The sequence below is a fragment of the Athalia rosae genome, chromosome 5 (genome assembly GCF_917208135.1).
Source record: "Athalia rosae chromosome 5, iyAthRosa1.1, whole genome shotgun sequence".
Taxonomy (NCBI): domain Eukaryota; kingdom Metazoa; phylum Arthropoda; class Insecta; order Hymenoptera; family Athaliidae; genus Athalia; species Athalia rosae.
The window spans coordinates 5,887,190-5,907,335 of NC_064030.1; the positions used below are offsets into that span (position 1 = coordinate 5,887,190).

Genomic DNA, 20,146 nt, shown 5'->3' on the forward strand with positions numbered 1-20,146 from the left:
TGATTCATTCGGTTAAATGGCTCTATTGATCGACACTCGAATGCCGATAGAACTGATTTATGAAAAAAAGGTAAAGCGATAGTAAAAAAGAAAAAATACACGTCTATAGACGTTTATTTGATGCGAAGATGAAGAACCGCGGTCGCGCGGTCCCGAGTCGTTTCTAGATATGCGGGTAGCCTTATTATACAATACCTGTACAGGTATCGTTGACCACGGAGTTTTAAAAAACCAATGTCATCAACGATTAGGCGAACAATTCGCCGTGTCAACGTGATTTTGCGTTCTTTACAGATACCCGTACTTATAATCTCTTATAAATCATACCCAGCTACCCCGTCGATCGCGATGCGACTAGTTTTTTTTTCTTTTGGAAGAAAGATGCAGTCGATTTAGATTATTTTTCGTTTCGCCGGTTCGTCGAGATCGTCGGCGAGTACAAAAGATCGATCGATCGATCGGATATCGGTTCAAGAAAATTTACGGCGGTACAAATAGTTGAAATGCGCGAGATGAATCGAATCCGCCGTGATGAATTGATGGAAAATATAACTCGCCTCTGACAACATAAAAACTAGTCAAATATAACCGCGTTTCTTGGCTGTCTCAGTCTCTTACGTGCGATGTGCTAATTGTGTACAACCAACAAAAAGATATCCGTTGCCGAAATACGTGAAAAAACGTAGAGTTCCAATTGAAATTGTTCTCCCATTGATCAAAAAATATTCGATATTAACCCCGGAATATTTCTCAGGCTTCGACACGTGTGCGTAACGAACGCGTAGCTTCGCAAGAGTAAGTTTCCTCCGTGTCGCATTTAAGAGCAAACTTAATACTTGGCAATATCCGGTGCAGTGATTATAGTTGCTAATCGGTCGCACGTCGTCGCATGACGTCTCGCCAAAGTTTAACTCCCGTACGCCATACGTACGTACGTACGTACGTATTGTAGAGTAGATGTATCGCTTTATTATACGCTGTGATATGCGAGTGCAAATTGTACACACAGAGATACACCTATTCGATGCGAAGTTATTTAACTAACGTTTACGTACATAATAATTAATTATAAATTACACTTCTCGTACATTTATATCTACATTAATCTCATAATATGCGCTTATTATAATTCAATTATAAGGGGTACGAGTAACGGGTAATTATCAATCCGCAGTTATTGACTTTTTGTTGCAGTCGTATTGCGAACTGAAAATTCCGCATAGCGACAAATTATAATGAGGCGATATTCGCATCGATCATCCTCCCTGCCATGCGCTATCGATTCGATAAATTATTCAACGCTTCACATCCCCGTGAAGATATCACCGTTCGGTTCATCGAAAAACGATTGATCGGACTTTCGTTAAACAATGATAAACAAGATCGTGACGAGGAGAGATTATAAAATTGCACATGTCCGGTATCGCACGTCATCTATTTATCCTCTTAATTTTTTCTTATGCGTTGCTAATCTGCGTACATTCATATTATTTTATCTATTATACCATGTGTTCGCTGCATAGGTATACATAATGAATATTATATTGTACGTATTACATGCTACTTATTTCACTTCACGCGCGGGGACATATTCATATTTAATATCGCATTGTATGTATACGTGATATAGGTATTCACATTTCGCGATCGTATACAGATAATGGATATCTGTAATAATTATAACTGCAAACTCGCCTTTTATCTTTCGTAGAATATCCTATGGGTATAATATGTTGTATCATGACACACGATATGAAATCTACGTCCATATATTTTGTTGTCTGTTAACAACGTAATCATTGTGCTCGTAGATTAGAAGAATTTGCCAAAGCTACCGGTCATAATTCCAATGTCCATTGATCTTTTTAATCAGTTCCTGCAAATACACGTGCAGATTTTTGCCCCCATAAAATATTTTCGTCGGATTACATCGCCGAAATATTAATTTGCGATTAGCGCAGGAATAAGTTAGCTGAATTTCGTCTTCGCGTAGTATAAAGAGTTGAAGTTGCTAAAATGGTGGTGAAAAAATGATTGATATTTTTTTAATCATTTTCCGATTTAGCATATTTCAATAAATACGTTTATTTCCGCGAAGTGGCAATGTCAAGTTCAGGAAAGACTGTGCATAATAATTTCATTCGGTTAAATATTCCGATTACTTTTCATTTTTCTTTTCTTTTTCAATATTAATTCCAATTTTTATTTCCTCTCGGATTGCGTAATGGAAATCTAGCGTTCCGAGCTTTACTGGAGTCAGCGGAGCCAGCAGCGTAGCGCTTTGTTGTGAGACGTCACCTTGGGGGCTGAGCAGAGGTGACGCCCCACAACAAACCGCGCGCCCCTGGCTACCTGACTCCAGCAAAGCTTGAGCTTCCTCGTAGACCGAAAAATTCGAATATTTCGACACATGTATGGATTGCGACAATTCAAAGTGGGTCTACGACTAAAAGCAATCGATATGTCTTATAATTTTTCTGCTCCGAACAGCGAATAATTGATGATTACTCGATCGATTACATCAGTAGATGATTTTACCTTTCAGATTTGGATTCCTCAGCTGATTATACGTGAGATTACTCTTGAAGAACCAAAAGAAAATTCGATTTTTGAGCAAAAAATAAATCATTCCTTTGATATGATTTGATATGATTTTCTTACGTATTTTGACCTCAGGAATCCGAATTTGGAAGAAAAATTGATCTATCTCTAAAATTGACCGAGTTATCGCCAATTTTTAGCTTTTTGGGGTCAAAAATGAAAAATTGATTTTTTAGTCTATCCTAATGTAATTTGAGCTCAGAAATCCGAATCTGGAAGAAAAATTGATCTATCTATAAGATTCAACGAGTAATTGCCATTTTTAGGCATTTTTTACCATAAAAATGGAGATATCTCGAAGGGAAAAAATCGTAGCTTAATTTGGACGACGGATTCGTGTTCCTGAGGTCGAAATACATAAGAAAAGTGCCATACGATCAATTTTTAAAAATAAAAATTTTTGGCCAAAATTTGAGATTTTTCCAAGGGGTACCCCTTACGATTTTTTCAAATTTTGGCCAAAAATTTTTATTTTTTAAAACTGATTGTATGGCACTTTTCTTATGTATTTTGACCTCAGGAACTCGAATCCGTTGAGTAAATTGAGCTACGATTTTTTCCCTTCGAGATATCCTCAAATTTATGCCAAAAAATGCGAAAAAATGGGGATAACTCGGTCATTTTTGAAGATAGATCAATTTTTCTTCCGGATTGGGATTCCTGAGCTCAAATTACATTAAGATAGACCAGAAAATTAACTTTTTATTTTTGATCCGAAAAAGCTGAAAATTGGCGATAACTCGGTCAATTTTAGAGATGGATCAATTTTTCTTCCAGATTCGGATTCCTGAGGTCAAAATACGTAAGAAAATCATATCAAATCATATCAAAGGAATGATTTATTTTTTGCTCAAAAAATCGATTTTTTTTTGCTCCTTGAAAGGTAATCTCACATATAATCAGCTGAGGAATCCAAATCTGAAAGCCAAAATCATCTACTCATGCAATCGATCGAGTAATCATCAATTATTCGCTGTTGGGAGCAGAAAAATTAAGGGATATCGATTATAATCTGAATATTAAAAATCTCCTCCCTTGCATTTGCTTTTGGTACAAGATTTTTTTATTTATATAGAGGGATTTCAATTTTTAATTCCTCTCGGATTGCGTAACGGAAATCTAGCGTTCGTATACTCACAGACGAACGTGATTATGCATTAGACAGAAAATCCTAATTAATGTATCGTGTTTTAATAAAGCCGATTGCACGAATAATTATGTATACGTATATCATTTTCCTCACGGTATCGCCGCGTCGCTTATTTCGCCTTCATCCGTATAGGTAACTTATATTATAACTCTGCACGGTGATTTTGCACACCTGCACCACCAGCAGCAACAGCAGCCGCAGTTTATGCGTCATATAGTTTATTATACCCACCCACTTATTTATCCGGTTCCACACAAAAACCGGTATCGTACCTACCTCGCGTCGTATACGTATATACGCATATGAGTGTCCACGGAATATCTATACCTCCGTATACTCGCATATTATATACCGATGAATATCTATAGAGATTTTTACTTTCTATACGTATGTATGCAGTGAGAAAAAACACAAATCTTACGCAAGACTTTAGCGCAGCCGCGGCGATTCCGCGATATATTCCAACCTCCGCGGATTTTCTACCGTTATGATATTCTCGTACGTGCTGAAACGCCACATACAAAGTGCAGCGATCATCTCGTGCGCGCGCGAATACCTCGTATGCACGTATCACCTTAGCTCTGTATTAACTCTGTGCGTAAGTTTGGAATGATCTTCGTCGCAAGCACAAATATGATTTCTTGTGAATCAGCTGCGCCGTATTTATCGTCGCTAATTTCTCATGTATGTAGTTGCGCCTCATTCGCGGTTCATGCATCGGTTGCACGTATATGCCCATGGTTATAAATAATAATGTTTAACGGTATACAGCCCGAGTCACAACTCGTGAGCGAAGCTAGACGCATATTATATGCTCATTTTAGTAGAAAAAGCACTTTGCAATTTTTGTTTTTCCAGTAGCCCGCCGGTAGCTTCTCGCAGGTAACTCCGTGCAGGTAAACTGGACGTCCCTCTTGACGAGCCGATGTACTTAATTCCATTGTTTCTTAATGAACGGGTGATTGCGGTCGGAGTATGTAAGGACGGATGCGGATAGATAGAGGTATACGGTCGCAGGGGTATCGAGGGGTGCGGTACCTATAGATAATTATGCATGCAGTGGACGCGGGCGATTCTTATCTATGAGAAAATCATCTTTGACTGTAAGCTAGCGATCGTCGGGAGAAACGGGGGCGGTGAGAGTAGCGTGTACGGTTGAATTGAACCCTTAGTTCTTGATCCTTTTCGATCCTCGTGGACCCGAACCTTTCGTAACAAAAGGACGATCTATCAAACGGTTGACTTGTTAGCCGCTCCTCGAAGACGAGGAAGAGACAGGGAGGTTATTTTGTTTCGCTCGCTCGTTGTTTCGTTGTATAAAAGAATGGAGGATTGATGAGTTTCCTTTGCACTGTTCTAACCATTCGGCGCAACGTCATTCTCAAGGAATAAGAATAAGAATCAAGAGAAAGAAGACGACGACGACGATGACGGGGGGGAACGTCGGGAATTGAGGATTGGGGATTTATCCTTTTACCTGTGCGCGGTATCGTACACTTCATACGAGTAATTATACGTGACTGCCTTTGCGAAAATAGAAAAAAGAAGAAACGTTCGAGTTCAGCAGCATCACCAACATTCGAATCGGTATTCGATTCATGAAATAATACTTGCGTAGCTGCACAACAGCTGCACCAGACGCTGCAAACGTAACGCTCATTCAGTCCTATGATCTATAGCTTCGTCAATTATAATTATAATATTCAAAGGTGAATCATTGTAATGTAGATAAATTACACACACAAGATGAAAATTGAATACGAGACTACCTTGTAGCCTTACAATGACGATCGATGTGTCAGAATATCTGCACCGTCTCGACCAGACTGCGTTGTAACTTTTCCTTGGAGTTGGAAAAGGCAAAAAAAAAAAACGAAAGAATGAAAGAAAAAAAATGAATCGGAGGGAAAAATTTAATGCACGCGGAAATGCGTGCATTAATTATTATCATCGTCGTTAGTAACAGTGCGGTATAAAAGGCTGATTAAATTCAAAAACGATGCACGCACGGTGACTGTGAGGAATGAAGAACTAGGAACTAGGAACGAGGAAGAGTAACAAAAACAAGACTTACAACTATTAAACATATGGAATTAGATTTGCAAAGAGCATTAAACGAAGCGCATAACCTGGAAACAGGTTGGTGTAATTCGTTCTTCGCCTATTCGCAGATCGTTGATAACCATTTTTATTTCTCCTCACATATCGTGGATGAGTCAAGTTTCATCTGCACAGATAATTTCGTTGAATCCGTCGATGCGATAATGAAAAAGTGTGCAGAAATATGGGGGCTGAATGAAAGTTTGTTTGTTTTTTTTCCTATCTTTCTCTCCTATAACATGAGTGGGCGGGCGGCTTTTTTCATCTCAAGTTCTCGATTCAGGAGAGTGTTGAGAAAAATCGTCACCCAGAATAGCTCATGTTTTGTCTCCGAAGTCACCGTGCACGCAGACCTGCGACGACGCGGCGTCGCGATGTTGCGAGTATACAAAAGAGGAGAGAATAGAAAGAAGAAAATGAAAGAAGGGAAGAAGAGACACGAAACGAAATAAATAAAAAAAAAAAAGAAAAACGAAAGAAACGAAGAAAATAGAACGTAAAAAGAGAAGCCGCGCGGAATCACTTCTCGCGGTGTTTTATACAGACCGGTAAAATACATATAAAACAAGAATCACGTTGTTGGCGAAGATAATAAAATAAGATAAAAGGTGAATAAAAGAAAAGAAAAAAAAAAAAATATCCACATTCATAGAATGTCGCGAAATACCAGTCCGAGAGATATTCCAGGGGAAACCTTCGGTAGGAAACTATACGGTGCGAGTTGCGAGGCACTCCGCACCGCAGCCAGAGAACGATCGGAAGGCACTTCGAAGGACAAATAAGCAGAAGAATGTCCTCGAAATTCGAACGAACACCCGTTGTTGCTGCGTCTGCTGTGTAAAAACAATGATAATAATTTAGCGGGTATCCTTACTCCTCGCATTGTCCTCCGTCATCTGTTATTCCAATTTTGCGTCTACCCGAAGAAAGAGAGAGAAACGCTCTGTACCGATGAGACGTCCCCCGCTTCAGCGCTCTCCCGATAAATTTACACGTTACATTTTCCGAGCAATAACGATAGAGAAGAAAACTGAAGAGATGATCTACTACGGCTCCTAATAACTATACGGCGGTGTAACTGAATGTAGATACGTAGACTCCGTAGAACGGCAGCTTGCTAAAAGTGACCTGTGCAGCGGGAGAAGTTATCGATAAAAGTAACAACAATATGCATTGTTCGCGAGGTATGCGGGAGGGAATTCAAGGTATATAACGTCGCATCTGTTTATACGTAGCGTAAAACGTTGGATTGCCATTGCGTTGAATTTCGTACGTATTATCCCTCCTTCCTTCGTTCGTTCGTTCGTTCGTTCGTCGCTACGTTATAATATACACGCAACCGTTGCACCACGCCACTCCTATCCTCAACATTGCGTATGCTAATTTACAGCTTCCACTCGGTTACCCGGACAGGACACGCTTGTACGGTGTTGTATTATAACCTGTATAGATGCAAAGACTCTTTCCGCAGAGCATTAAACACCGGTAACCGTACAACGAATGGATCCGAATCTGCGTTTCACGTGGCGAGGGTTGAAGTAATTTTTATCATAGAATCGAGATCGGCGGACGGTTTAAAGATTCCAATAGAAAAACTCTTCTTTTTAGCGAATGAAAAAAATGTGAGATGCGTCCTTCTTGGATCCTTATATTCTATTTTACAATTCAATGGTATAACGATCGCGATGCAAAAAAAACTAGATACTACGCGATGGCATGACTGACCTCGGATGGTTCTTACTACGGATTTATAAATGTCGAGAATGCAGCTCGCCACGAGAACGCATCCTTCGCGAGGTATTCGCGTTCGTTTTACCTCCGACTTTTCTATTTTATACACGTACACGAATCCACGTGTAAACCGCCGCCCTGGCGATCTCGACTTTTCGACGACCCAAGTTTTAACCGTAGTTTCGATTTTTCCGAAATAAGAGCCAAAAATAATTTACCGATAATTTCGGGCAAACCAAAGCTTCGGTTTTTCGATGACGTTTCGTGAGTCACGATATACGAAGGAATGTGCGAACGTCGAGTGTAGCGGAGACGACGCGCTGCACATGCAAAGTTGTTCGTGCAAAATAATCCGCGGGCTTGTAGCCATTGACCTCCCGAATAGCCGACGAAGGTGCAGAAAGGATTATGTAAATAAATAAAGGTTGAAATTTTTGCACGACCGAGTTTCGACTCTCGGTTCGAGAACGACCCGATAAAGTTGTGTTGGATATGTGCCATCGGGTCGCCCGTATCCAATTACAGCGGATATGTAATCGTGATTTTTTTAATTACACGAAGCGCGGAATGTCGAGGTACGAAGTCATCTCTCGTCTCGTAACGGAAGTCGCAAAGCGCGGATAAAACAGCTACGAGATCCAGTTCCGTTGATCATTTGTAACTCCTGAATTATATCTTTACACACCCGTACGAATGTGTACGTACATATTATAAATGTGCGTATGATGGAAGGAACATTACGTAGGCTGTAGCGGCGATACGAGGCGAGAGAGTCGACACGTATATCAATAAGCTTATAGCGTATACCGTATCGTATGTGGGTCGAAACACCGCGAGATATTGCTGGCGCCAAAGAGTAAGAAAGAAAGAGAGAAAGAGAGAAAGAGAGAGAGAGAGATGCAGGAACATGCAATGGCACGTATAATCTACATATCGGTATATTGCATAAAGTAGGTGGAAAAGTTGAACCGAAACTTTACCGCGATCGCGGAACAATAACGTTATATCACAGTTTGTGGCGTGCGTTTCGCGTGAGTTTCAACCTCGGAGCATCGATAATCGGGTAGGAAATTTTTTTTCCGTCCAAAATGCGTAACATGCAAATACGAGCGCGACGAACTCGATGGGGTATGCGGATGACAATTCCTCTCGCAGGTGGATATGTATAATATATACGTATACGGAATCTTGCGTGATGGGATATTGTGTGTAGAAACGTCCCTTATAACTTTCTTGTTACAGGAGTGCTAAATTGAAGACGGTAGAGCACATGCATATAACATGGCCCGAGAGGGTGAGCGCGACGCTGTGGCGCCGCGACGCTTGTACATTTCCTCGGGAAGTTGACGCGTCGCTGCATTGTTTCACGCATAGCGTAGTAGACCGCATCGGGTGCAGGTTACACGGGGGTTGCGCCGTTCCCGCGCTGACTTGATCCAAGTTTTTCAAATTACTTAGGTCGGCTGAAGGGGGAAAAAAAAACTTTTTACCACTCGGAGATTGAGAGAAAATGCAGCGGAGGAATCAAAGGCGGAAAAGTTTCGACGGTCGAAAAATAAAGGATCACCCCCTCCCCCCCCCACCACGAGTGTTTCCAATTACACCGTTTTACCGGCTACCACGAGGGGGTGGGGTGGGGGAGAGAGGGAGGAAAAAAGTCGCGGAAGAGTTGAGCGGTAAAACCGTTCGGAATATAAGTTGGGGATGAGGCAACGCGAACGTATAGAAAATGCGAAGGAAATGGTGAAAAAAATGGGGAAAAAGAAAACTGGATAAGGGGAATTGATTGAAAATAGATTGGTACTTTGAGAAAATACGGTGAGAGCCGTGGCTCGGCGGATCGAAGGAGGGTTGAATGTTGACGTTGACAAAGTGACGATTCACGAATCTACTTCAACCTTTGCTTTACCGGCGAATGGCCCCAACCCGAACCGGTTTTCCGGCCAGGTATATATATATATACCTCTCGTTTCTAAGGTAGTACGTAACATCCGATGGGATAGGATTGGATAGAATGGGATGGGATAGCTGGAGCTAGGCAGGTAGGTATATTCCTGTAACGTAGATGCCGACGGTGACGATACCTCTGACTCATCCCTTCTAGGTACCTACCTACCCACATTTCTATGACTATAACACCGGCTAGTCGATCTCGTGCACTCCGGTTTCCCTCCCGCTTGAATCTACGGTGTCAAGTGTATTTCCTGCCTTTCTCGGACCCGCCTTATTTTTTCTCCTCTTCGGATATTCCCTATTCCGTCTAATTCTTTCTTTTTTTTTTTTTTCTCTTTCTCCGTCAAAGTTGTTACCCACGAGAATAGCGTCGGTGGGCGTATTTTAGGGAACAGAAATTAGTCTCGAAGATTGAAGTTGTATCTTCATATTTTGGAATTAATTATTTCTCAAGTTCGAAGTTTAATTTCGATCATTTTATCGTTGATGAACCGTACCCGGTTGTCATTCGTTGGATCGAAACGGGGACGTGTTTCGACCCATCGTTCGCTTTGATCGTAATTAACAATCGCCTAGTTTTCAAGGAACGGAATTTCGTAATGCGGTACAGCTGCGTCCGCGACATGCGGTTTGATCCGGGTTCGCGTTAGGGTTGCTTCCAGGAATTTACATTCGGAGGAATAGCGAACGGAACGGAACGGAAAGGAGAGGCGTTCAAGGGGGTCCGGGGTAGGTTGTAACGCGAATTCACCCCTCCGCAGATGTTAACCTTTGAAATCTGCACGTCCCCCGTTTCTCCGAGGACGCGGACCTCCCGAAGAACCCGAATGGCAAGGTTACTTCCCTTGGAATACGTTTCGCTGACGTACGCTAATGAAATAAAAAAAAAAAAGGAATAAAAAAATATACAAGAAAGGAAGTTGAAAAATCGAGCAAAACTTTTTGTAATTTGTTCGTGACGAGATCGGTGGGTTAGGCGAGTCGTAGAAAAACTGTAGAAATCTTCGCGCGTTAGCCGCCGCACACAGCCAAACGAGTTTTGTAAACCCGGAGGGTTTTACGTTTTACATGAAACGGGAGAATCTCCGGGAAAACGTAAAAGGGAGATGTGAAGTTGTCGAACGTGGAAAGGAGATGGGTGGTTGTAGCGGTAAGTGGAGAGTAAAAGAGCAAAACGGAACGAGGTAAGAGAAAGACAGACGAAGCTTTGAATTAAATTAATTTTATCTCCGGAGAAACAATTCATTTACCAGCCAGCAGTCTCAGTCAGTTGTTGCTCCGGGTCGGTACCAGCCCCACCCACCCCGGGGATGGAGCTTTCGGGGGATGAAGGGAGGTAAAGTTCCCGGCTAATCCGACAAAATTTCATCCGCGTAGCCCCGGGTTACCGACGTGCCAGATTATAAATGGCCACTGGTGACATGTTTACTGTTTGTGGGGAAAACTTTGAATTAAGTCAGTCGCGTTAACTCGCTCCCAAAACCTCCGCAGTCCGCGATCCGAGCCGCGCAAACATACTATTACTCCGTTCAAGGAACACTTTGACAAAATCGTCGCTACAACAAACACCCTGAAGAGAAAATTGTTTCACGTAATTTTCATGGAACGAATGATATGAATGTTATTGGGAATTCCTTTTGTATAGAAAGTTTTTGGTGAGCGAGTTGTTAATATTATACGTTTTAATTTGTAACATCGGTAGGGATGGCGAGAGAAACTTTAATCAAGGTTAAATAAAGCGATAATGGATGAGGGTGGAGAGACTCCGTGTAGAAGTGCCCTTGATCGTGGCTTCTTAATTGAATGGAATTGGAAATCGACCGAAAGATTGGTTGGTAAATTTATTTTAATAGCTCGAGCGTAAAAGTAACAGAGACCGGGAATTCAGCAGCAGCAGCAGCAGCAGCAGCAGCAACAAGTGTGATTCTGAGAGGTGGGCTTTGCTCTAGGGGTGGTATAGCGGCGGTCGGAGGAGTCTAATCTTGTGGTGAGGGAGATTGGTAGTTTCAGACTTCTCCAATTCTCTCTTTCTCGTTTCCATACATTTCTCCGACTCTCTGAATCTTTTTCACTCTCTCTTCGGTCATTTGCATGTAAATGCCGAGTGAAATTTCTTCGCTAATCCAACGGCTTTGTTCCCCTCAAAACTGTGGGGGTAAAAGGAACGTTTAAGGGATCCTAATTCATTTTGTTCCTAATCAACTTTACCGGAGCGTGTTCGGGTCGTTGGTCGATGGTCGCATCGTAGGTAAAATCAAAAAGTTTCGAAGTACACACCTTTAACTTGTGAAAAAAAAAGAAAAATCATTCGCCGTACTTTCTTATTCTTATTTGTCTCGGATCTCATTTTCATCGTTTCGATGAGATTGAAAAATGTATAACTACTTACCCGGAGTGAATGTAAAATAATCATAATTCGAGTTGTATAAGCTCTTAGCTCGGAAGGTTGGCTACGTCACAAAAGTTCCAACGTTATAAAATATCATAACCTGGCGACGCTGACTTTCGGAGTTGAGTGAATTATTCCCTCGTGTTCATTAGCGCAGTGATAAACTCTCTCTTGTATAAGGTAATAATTTCCACGGTATCTTTCCGTCCATTTTTTGTTCCCCTTTTTTTCTCGTCATCTCTTTTTCTCTACCCCCCCCCCCCCTCCCTCATCCCTTTACGGGGTGACAATATTAATATTTAAAGATTCCTGTGCGGGGTGTCGCGACGTACCGGCGCGTGGCTCACGGGATTGCTCTATTCTCAGATTAGTAACGACGCCCAGGAACGCTCAGAGATGTGCCGCACCACGTCGCGTAGTCGTGTGTTGGAATATAAATTAAATATAATTAATTACGAAGTCACGTCAGCAAGGACGGCGAACGGGATGGCGGCTATGAAACGGGATGAGAGAAAAAGAAAAAGAAAAAAAAAAATAGAGGAGAACGACGGGAAGGACGGGGAACGTTGGCCCGCTGTAGCTCGTCGCGGAGTGGAAAGAGAAAGAGAAATGAAAAGAGGCGGAACGGGGTTATTCTGCGGGGTGAAAGACGTCGCGAAACGCTCCCGAAGTTGTGTCAAGGCTGTTCGAAGTTTAATTCGAAAACGAGGTACTCGAAGTCGCGCTGCACTTACGTAAATGATTGTGAGAAATTTTCACCCACTTTTTCGCGGGTATATTACTCGAGGAAAGTATCTCGTGCCCCGCCGCAGTTGATTAATCCGCGGCCATTAGATAATTTTCCAGAAACTCGGGGGGATAATCCTGGTGGCCGGTTCCGCGAAGTCGAAGTTAAATCGGTGGGCCGAACCTTTCGACGGGGTTCGGCGAGTCTTGATCATTTCACCCGGCCGTCTGGCTCTCTTATTTTCTCTCTCGAGTCTCATGTCCCATTTTCCAAACCCTTTCTACTACCGTAGGACACAATGCGCGAAAGGACGCGCGGTACCAAAGTCCACATTCACATTCACTCAACCCTCTTAAATCACGAAGCGTAACGTATGGCGTGCGCTGTACAGTCTTTTGCAAAATTATCAAATTATAATACAGCCCGTCTCTTTCGTCGTGGGTTCTCGGCAAACCTGAGGACGAGAAAAAAAGGAGAGCTTCTTCATAATTACGATTGTATAACGAACAAAGCGAATACCGCACGTGTTGCGGAACGGGTAGCGATATTTCGTTCCATCCATCTCATTGGATCTTTAAAAAGTCCCGTATCTGTCTACGTACGCACCCTATACGGTTATATGTACATAAATTCGTACATCACGGAACAGTGCATACTACGTACCTACGTGTGTGCGCGTGTGTGCGTGTTCCGATATTTTAATTTAGCAAAAATGTAATCACAATATATCGGTTTTGCGAATTGACTTTTCAATATAAATCGGAATAACCGTAGCACAGCTGGCAACATGCACGGACGCTGAACGTTACACGGAACCCCACAACGCTCGGTGGTTTATAAAGTTAGCATTTTGGAACGTAGCGTACCTACATACTGCAATGCTGCTATAGGTAGTCATTCATAACGTGATAAATCGGGTACCGTCGATGACGATAATAATAACAACAAGAACATCGTCGCTCGTTCCTCTTTTCTCTGTTCTCTGTTCTCTGTTCTCTGTCAACAACAGTCTGCACGTAATTGAAATTGTTCATCGGCAATGCAGTTGGTTATCCGCGATATTAAAATACGTACTTTGTTCTACCTGTATGAGGTTTTCAAATAAATCCGATCTGCAATGTAGCTGGAAACGGGATGAGAGATAACAAAAAGAGGTGAACGATGGAAAGGTCGGGAAAGTTGGCCCGCTGTTTAACGTTTTCATATCGCATGGCAAATTTTATCAGCAGCTTGAGAGCAACGGCGCATAGCGTTTTTGATTTCTGCATAAAACCTTCACTCGGAGTTTCAAATATACTCCACGTTGATTTCATAGTATCACAATGATTAGCGTCAATGAAACATTTTATATTCGTATACGTATGAAACATTTGTTCGGTTATAAGAGTTGTGTTGATTTTTTTATCCGATGAAAATACTATGACTGCGCTGGGGTGTGAAAAGCGTCTGAATGATCGAGGGGTGGTACGCGTTCCACGGTTGTTTCTGCTATATCAGCCGCCTCGGGCGATCCATTTCCCTCTATATAAATAAAAAAATCTTGTACCAAAAACCAATGCAAGGGAGGAGATTTTTAATATTCAGATTATAATCGATATGTCGTAATTTTTCTGCTCCCAACAGCGAATAATTGATGATTACTCGATCGATTGCATGAGTAGATGATTTTGGCTTTCAGATTTGGATTCCTCAGCTGATTATATGTGAGATTACTTTTCAAGAAGCAAAAAAAAATCGATTTTTTGAGGAAAAAATAAATCATTCTTTTAATTGGGTTCAATATTATTTTCTTACGTATTTTGATCTCAGGAATCCGAATCTGGAAGAAAAATTGATCCATCTCTAAAATTGACCGAGTTATCGCCAATTTCCAGCTTTTTGGGGTCAAAAATAAAAAATTAATTTTCTGGTCTATCTTAATGTAATTTGAGCTCAGGAATCCAAATCCGGAAGAAAAATTGATCTATCTTCACAAATGACCGAGTGATCCCCATTTTTTCGCATTTTTTGGCATAAATTTGAGGATATCTCGAAGGAAAAAATCGTAGCTCAATTTACTCAACGGATTCGTGTTCCTGAGGTCAAAATACGTAAGAAAAGTGCCATACGATCAATTTTAAAAAATAAAAAATTTTGGCCAAAATTTGAGATTTTTCCAAGGGGTACCCCTTACGATTTTTTCAAATTTTGGTTAAAAATTTTTATTTTCAAAAATTAATCGTATGGCACTTTTCTTATGTATTTCGACCTCAGGAACACGAATCCGTTGTCCAAATTGAGCTACGATTTTTTCCCTTCGAGATATCCTCAAATTTATGCCAAAAAATGCGAAAAAATGGAGATAACTCGGTCATTTGTGAAGATAGATCAATTTTTCTTCCGGATTCGGATTCCTGAGCTCAAATTACATCAATATAGACTAAAAAATCAATTTTTTATTTTTGACCCCAAAAAGCTGGAAATTGGCGATAACTCGGTTAATTTTGGAGATAGATCAATTTTTCTTTTATATTCGAATTCCTGGGGTCAAAATACGTAAGAAAAATGTAATATAATCAATTCTCAAACTACTTCACTTTTGGCCGAAAAATCGAATTTTCTTTTGGTTCTTCAAGAGTAATCTAACATATAATCAGCTGAGGAATCCAAATCTGAAAGCCAAAATCATCTACTCATGCAATCGATCGAGTAATCATTAATTATTCGCTGTTGGGAGCAGAAAAATTATAAGACATATCGATTGGTTTTAGTCGTAGATCCACTTTGATTCGTCGGAATCTATGCATGGGTCGAAATATTCGAATTTAATGCAAACAAGTAGCAATTCTAACACCCCATTGGGATTCATAGCTTCCTAAACAAATCCGCAGGCCTATATTCCGCATTTCCAAACGTCACCCCATCACGTCTAACGGCAATTTTGCCGGCCCGGACTTTTCTTGCTGAAAAAAAAATATATCGCTCAAATGACCGCGTGCGCCGACCGACCATTATACTATATACGCAACCCCGAAACACTAATAAACGGTCCACTCCAACGCCGAAGCCAAACTCAGGCCCGAACTCAAACCCAGGGTTAAAACTGCTTGTATATCTTCTCACGGGAAAGTCCAACCTCCCAAACCTGCAGCAGCATCGGTGGCTTCAACATCACATACACGCATACCTATACGGACGTATATTTATATCGATGGCCATAAAGGTATGTGGGTACGTGAATCACACGTATGCGCAGTATTCAAATTATATACGTACGCGAAACTCTCGGCTCGTTTGACCAGCGGAACGGAGGCTGGCGTGCAATTATACAGTACCGTCGTGTAAGCACGCAACGGAATCGTACCCCAACACATATTCACTTTTACACTATATAACACGGTCGTGCGAATGTGCGTGCACGTGAACCTCCGAGTGATTCACTGGGGTGCCGGTGCTTTGGCAAGCGCAGCTTTTGGCCAGAAGCCAGACCCTGACACGGGCGCCGACGTTCGCTTTAATTATCAGACCTTATTCATTCAGTTTCTCGCGTAACGGTTCGTTTCCAAACTTCCTACGAACCCGTCACGATCGCCCCGTACACCGTACGAAACTACTCGACAGATTCATCCGTCCTACTGCACACGCTCATTTCACTTATAACGTCTGCGTAAAGTATGCACAGCCGATACAAGTAAGTGTCTTTCGAATCGTACGCGTACCCGATACCATCATAATCGCACCGGATACATCTGATCCGGCGAACGCGACCTCCTGCCCCTCGTTTTCGCCAGGACACGAGGATGGTTCGTTCGAGAAATTGCGTAGCTCGCGGTGAACCCCCCCCGGTTTATGACGTAACGTAACGATCCACGATCAAAGCACCGGTGTTTCCAGGGTTGTATTAATTTCGACAGTTTATGTCTTGTCATTAGCATCGGCGATAAATCAGCTAGGGGGGAAAGGAAGGAGGAGAGAGAGAGTGGGGTAGGCGGCACCCTCGTCTCTACATCAACGTGTGGCGAGATTATGTTTGGTAGAACATCGCGCGGTCGGCAATACGGGGATGATGTTGATCGCGCGGTGGTGTTGCCTCGCGGTAGGGGGTGGTAAGTGCTAGCGGTAACGACGATGCCCGGTCTACGTTTCGACAGACGAATCCATCACGTGACCACAGCATGGCTCTCGGACCAGACGGTAACCCACTGCTCAACCTCCTTCAAATGACCTCTGAACAAAGAACGGAACCACTCCAATTCGTGGCAGAGATTATGCACAGGCTCCCTACGATCTATAGATCAAACGTAGATCGAAACTTTGTCGTGGACTCGGAACCAATAGCTTTCCACGAATTATTTCTCGGCCGGTACAATTGCTCTACGTATTAACGTTGAATTCTGACAAAATCTCAACACTTCTTCCAACGGACGGAACATTTTTGAATTCGGCGATCGGGCAGCAAGTTCTGAAAAACTTTGAGACGATTTTCATTCATCTCCTTGTTTTTTTTTTGTCGCTTCTGTGAATTTTCGATGACTGTAGGGACGTACGGGTTCGCATCATACGAACGAATTATACGTGGCAACGCAGCCACGATGAAAATTGAGGGAATTAAAAGTAATCACGGGCACATTTACCCTCGGTGATGGTATCGTTGCAACAACCGCAAAAATGTAACTGGACGTTAAATAAAATTCATTCAGTGAGTTCCCGCGGGAGAGCCGGGCGCGCGTTCGTCTATGGAACGGATGGATGCGTTCCAGCTAAATTACATGATTTTACGCACGCACGTATGCTTCTGTACACCTATGTCTGCCGCATCTGTGTACTCCGCATGCTGCTGCCGCTGCTGCTGTCGGTGTTCGTTGTTCGCTGCAGTTCAGGTTTATCTACATTCATGCCTGACCTGTCCCGTTAAAGTGCGTCGGTGCAACCGTACGGAGTGAGATGAACTCGCTTATCAAGCCCTCGAGGTTTTTATTTTATTAGTATCAATTTTCGTTATTAATTTCGTTCATCAACTTATCGGCATCTCTCGACACGAGTCCTCCAAAGTTTATGTCTCCATCTTTAGTTTTACGGCCGCCAAACATCTCCGAGACTTTGAAACTGATATTGGTGGCTATTTAGAATGGGTCTTCGAGTTCTACGCAACTACGTTAACAGTCGCTTGGCCGACTAGGACTTTGATCCTCGAGCGGTACCGTGAGGTAAATTTATGGTAAAACTTCACCCAGCGGAATTTGCTGGTGCAGCGCACTACCTGCACGTAGATATGGAACACCTTTACTGCAGCCGCAATCGTTAATCTCTCGCTATTCGTTATGGTAGTTTACGTGGAGTGGAAACGTTTTCCGATCCATCAAAGAAGAAATAAAACTGAATCGGAAGTGGTGCTGACGCACTCGAACACATTGCGGTACGGGCGAATGAATTCGCGCGTGCCGGGGTAGTAGTAGTAGTACGCGATGTACGTACGTACGTACGTGGTATCGCGATACGTTACAATGGCTTACAAACGCGACGCGCGATACTATTATTTTGCACAATTGCAGTACCGCGAGCGGTTTACTGAAACCCCCCGAACATCGCGAAAGCGGGGGACACCGTGGCCGCGGTAGGCCAAAATCATCATTCATCACTATTAGACCGCGATGTCCTACGGTCGGCCGCTGTTGCAGTTGCCGGCTACTATCGGTTAGGATTCGTTTACAATACCGTAAATCGCATGGTAACCACTCTCCACGTGGAATGTTGGATATTGGGTCTAAGCGCGGCGCTTGTTGTTTCCAGCAATGAGCAAAATTACGAGCGACCATAATTAAATGTATCGGGACGTAGTTGAAACGGACGATTTTTATCACACCGAGATATCTCTGGATCGATACGAATCGAACTCGTCGATGATTATTGTCCGTGCCGTTGTTCAGATTCGCTATACGAAACAACGATATTAGAAGATTTTCATTCCTGAGTTTCCGTAGAACGTAGGGGTGCCGGAGTTCGTGTATTAGAGCGAGGAATGGTAGAATTCTGGTTGGCTCATTCCGAGCCGCATTGCGCGCCACCGCAGTCTGCCTGAGTTATGTGCCAAATAAACCAATGGACCGTAACTTATGCGATTACCAAAACCGCACTAAATTATATTATTACCTCCATCAGATGGACGGAAGACTCACCGAGATGCGGTGCGGGCTTATCCTCGATTTAGCGATGTATTTTATTTATCGCATTTTTTTGTTTTGGCTCTTTTTTTTTTGCTTCGCATTCGTCTCGCTTCCCCATACTTCGCTATCCCATAAATCGGCCCGGTGGCGTATCCGTAATTCGACTCCTCAAATTTTCGCGTCGACGCGAAAATTTGAAAACCCTTGAAAATTTTCATTAAAATTATACCGACCATCCACATTCGCAAATCGAATATCAATCCACCCGTGACGCGAACGGAGAGCTTTTCGAGGAAGGGGAGGATAGAGGAGTCCGCCCGGACCGTACTCCGGACGGGACAACGCCGCGTATAAAATTCTACTCGGGTTGAAACAGCGTTAATTTTACGTCGAGGCAATCCATTGTGCTGGTATACACCGTTATGGCGAGGCCGCAATGAAAAACGAACGAACTCTGCACAGAGTTAGGATGGAGCTTGTTTTTATTGCGATAAACTGCAACTTTGTTTTACGAATTAAATCGTTTTGCGTAGGAATAACGTTATCGCATCCCGTGGGTACACGATTCGATGGTAATTTATAAACGCACCCAAATTCCTTTATCCGATGAAATTACTTCGGTTTTACTTTCGACGTCCGCGCTCACGTGAAAAGAAAAAACATGCCCACTTTCCCGCTCGGCCAACGCAGATTCCCAATGTCAAAATCGCGACATCCTGCGCTAATCTACCCAGCTGTCGTACGTCGAGGTGTCAAATCTCGAATATATTTACACTTCTTTCATTACTTCTTTTTTCTGCATCGCGGTGTCGAGTTCCCGAAGTTTTTTTTCTTTTTTTTTCATCTCCGCCACGAGTTGTCCAGTCACGGAGACGTAAATGCTGCGGATATATCTGCCCCGCGTTGAATTACAAATAGGCTGAAAATGAATTCGCATAAGTTTCATTTCGCAACTGCACCCGAGACATTAAAAACTGATTGTGACTTCGTACGAGAAAGATATAGAAAACGATAATAAATCGTTCGTTTTATATCGGAAAATATATTTCGAGTTGCGTAACTCGTTTTATATAACGTCTGTACCGTAAGTGCATCTATAACATTGTCTGCAGATTATAAAGGAAAAAAAAAAAACAAAATAAATAAATAAATAAATAAATAGGAATCGTTTTTACAACACTTTGCACTGTTCCCCGTTCACGCTTTCCACGGGCCATACTGCTACCGCGTCAGCGGCGAACACGCGTCTTTGCAAATCGTGAGTAATGGAAACAGCCGGACTTTTACGTGCATAGGTATATACCTATAACGTTGCCTCTGTAACTAGTCTCACCTTGGAACTTGGCGATTTC

At 42.5% G+C, this 20,146-nt stretch overlaps 1 protein-coding gene across 6 annotated transcripts in view; it reads left to right on the plus strand.

Moving 5' to 3' along the window:
• The window catches only part of LOC105688148 (protein scalloped), a 97,819-nt gene that overhangs the window by 22,035 nt on the left and 55,638 nt on the right, over positions 1 to 20,146 (plus strand). The window lies entirely within an intron of this gene.